Here is a 3,188-nt window from a genome sequence, read left to right as displayed (position 1 = left end):
CAGTTTTGAGATGCAAGGCATTATTTCCAGACAAGGGAAGAGATCAAAGAGGGAATCAGGTGCTGCTCTGATGTGTTGTAAGAAGGTGAATTCCTCTGAACATGGAAGGAAATGTGGTGTGGGGAGTGCCTTTGGTTTCTAGCCTGCCAGGCAGCAACATGTGGTATCCTGGCTGTGTGGAGACCCCCTGCTCCCCTGGGTGCCTGCTGCTGCTGGTTCCTGCCACCTCCCTGTTCCTGTCTGCTGCAGCCTGTCACCACACAGGGACGATGGCTGGGCGTGGGCATGGCCACACAGTGCCCAGCTGTGTCACAGTGTCTGTGCTGTGGGGTGATACAGGGGAGCTGCAGGACCACTCTCCCCTTCCTCTTTCTGCCCGTTTCAAAGACGGCTGAAAGCATGATACAGCATGAAAAAGAGCAAACGGTGGCTGTAAAAGTTAAGAAATCTTCCTCAGGAGCAGGGATTTCTCCTGCTGGAGATGTGACCATCCCCTCTCCTACCATGGTGTAGCATGGTGTACTGAGCACCCAGGTTAAAGATATGTTTGTATGACACTGCTATGCTTTAGCTCATTTCTCTGGCTTTGCCTCCCAAAATGCTTGCAGAGCCATCCTGCTATAGCAGACTCCCATGCAGAGAGTAAGAAAATAGTGCTTTACTTGCTGTAAACTGCTTATCTGCTCTGATAAAAACTACAGCTGTACAGACAAAAATTAGTTCTGTCCTGGCAAGCGCTGCATACCTTTCATGCCCTACAATTAGCAGTGTGTTGCTTTGTCTTATATCTGCCTACATATTCCTTTCAGGAATATGCTTGGTGCTTTCAGTGTTTGCAGAAATGGCAATGGAGCAGACAAATAGGAAAAACAAGGGAAGAGAAAAAATTAGGAGTAGTAAGCTTCTGAAATGGTTTTCCTTTGGAAATTGTTCAGGCTGGTGAACTGAGATGCCTGTGGCGAGACTGCATTGCTCTGTGGGGGCTGCCAGTTTGCATGTACAATGAACTGCACAGCATTTTTTACAGGATCCCCAGTTCTGCCTTCTCCTGCTTAGTGGTCCTGAGATGGCCCACTTGTGTCTCTGCCACTGGTATTTGTCATGGACAAGCCATTACCCCAAGATCTTACAGACCATGACCTTGCTGTTAAAGCCACTGGACACCCAAATGGAAAAAGCACCATGTAGGAGCTATGCATTGTTTGTATTGGCAAGTAAGTCTTGCCCTTCCTTTACTTGTGTTCTGTGGTTCTTCTCGAGCGTGAAAATGGTGGTCAGTCTCCTCTCTCTGTTGCAAGGAGATCTCATGATGGACACCTGAGGAGAGAGGAAGAAGCACTGGGATCTAGCTGAGTATTAACTTTGGAAAATGGCTTCATTAGCTGCTTGTAGAGTCGAGTTTCTCACTGACATTGTCATTTGCTTCCTATGAGCTCTGTTGTCTTGGTCTGCAGGTCTGGGGAGCTGTACCTTTTCTTAGAACCAAGCATGGGTTGAGATTATTATGGTGCCATTATTAAAATAGCACCATAATTATCATGAAGAATTTTACTTCAGGTTTTTCCACGACTTCCATTGCATCTTATTTTTTTTCCTCAGTTTGTACTGAATGCATGTATTTCCTCCTTCTCATGAATCCTGAATTCAAGTTTTAAATGGACCTTGCTTAATTTGACCTTATCTAGCTAATTTATCTTGTGCCTTCGTTTCTAAACAATGTTAAATGGAGCACGTTTCCTTGTATCTTCCCAAGTAACTAAGTCTCCTGCAAAATTCAAACCATTAAAAGTGAAGGTGATAGGAGAAGCTCCAAGAAATGAGTGAACTTAATATAAAAATTTATAATCATGTCAATTCCACTTTTTAAACAATTTCTGAAATGTTAGTTTGCTCGAACGGCTGGTCAGAAGCACAAAGGTTAGGTTAAGCTTCCTTCGTTAATGGTTTGGCTCAATGCACCCAGCAGTATAATGTATTTTATCAGTGAGGGAAATGATATTGGTTTAAGAGGTTTCATGTAACAGTCATATCCTGGCCAAATGTAATTTTGAAAACAATCAAGGCCATTATGGCTCACACAGAAAGAAAGATAAAGACAGATAGCTGTATATGGGTTTTTAATAAGTAATTCACCCTGGGTCTTGAAACATCAGATTGCCAAGTAATATTATTAATGTATAAGCATGTTGCTAAAATCATGTATTCTTTCCCATTGGTTGACTATAGATATGTTTCTGATGCAAATATCATGTAAGTGTATTGAATCCAAGCTATGTAAATAGACTATATAGTACATCCATCAAGCAGTTGACTTGATTATTCCACACACTAAAGAGCATTTTCTGACATCAATCTACATTCTGCCTAAATAGAACATTTTTCACCAATGATATTATGCATCATTTACTGTATATTTGATACTAATTGTTCAGCATATCGATCACCTGTCACTCAGAGTTTAGTGATCTTTGCAACTTGTCCTGGCAACTTTGAAGTTGCAGGCAGTTTGTTGCCCATTGTCTGTGGTAGCAGACTGAGATTTCCTGGACAGTGCTGAAATCTTGCCCTGGGCAGGCAGCATGGAGAGGAGTTAAGTGGGGGTAAGGGCCTGCCAAATTGGTACTTGAAAAAATTACACCCTTTTGATTTTCAGAGATTAGGCTATAGCAGCACACAAACACACTGCAAAGGTTAACAGATGTCATTTATTCTGTGCCTTTCTGTTTGGAAGCAATATTTCATTAAAGGGTCAGGATGAGGGCTGACCAGCACCCTTTACATGGATGAACTGTGCCATTTTGTTCCATGTGTTCAGGATGCAGAAGGTCTGCGAGCTGTTTCTCTTTCACAAATGGTTAAAGCAGGCATATCGAGGGACTGAAGAGTCTTTTTTGCATGCAGACTCTGCATAGAAGGCAGTTACTCATCAAAGGACAAAACATATTGATAGCTGAAGGACATAGCTCTAACTATCAGAAAATCTCCACCCCCCTGATAAAAAAGGATCTGTTTTAATGTAAATATGTTGAACTCTAATCAATTTTAAACATCTGCTTCATATATGAAAATGTGAAGATTATTTTAAAATAAGTTTAACTGCAGCTGGAGGGGGGCTGTTAATATTGACTGTTCTGTATTTCTCACAGCACATACATTATTGAACTCAAAAACTACTGGAAGCAAAGGCT

This window comes from Geospiza fortis, unplaced genomic scaffold (genome assembly GCF_000277835.1).
Source record: "Geospiza fortis unplaced genomic scaffold, GeoFor_1.0 scaffold403, whole genome shotgun sequence".
In the NCBI taxonomy this organism is placed as follows: Eukaryota; Metazoa; Chordata; class Aves; order Passeriformes; family Thraupidae; genus Geospiza; species Geospiza fortis.
The sequence above is the reverse complement of the archived record's forward strand: the minus strand, read 5'-3'. Positions refer to the sequence as shown.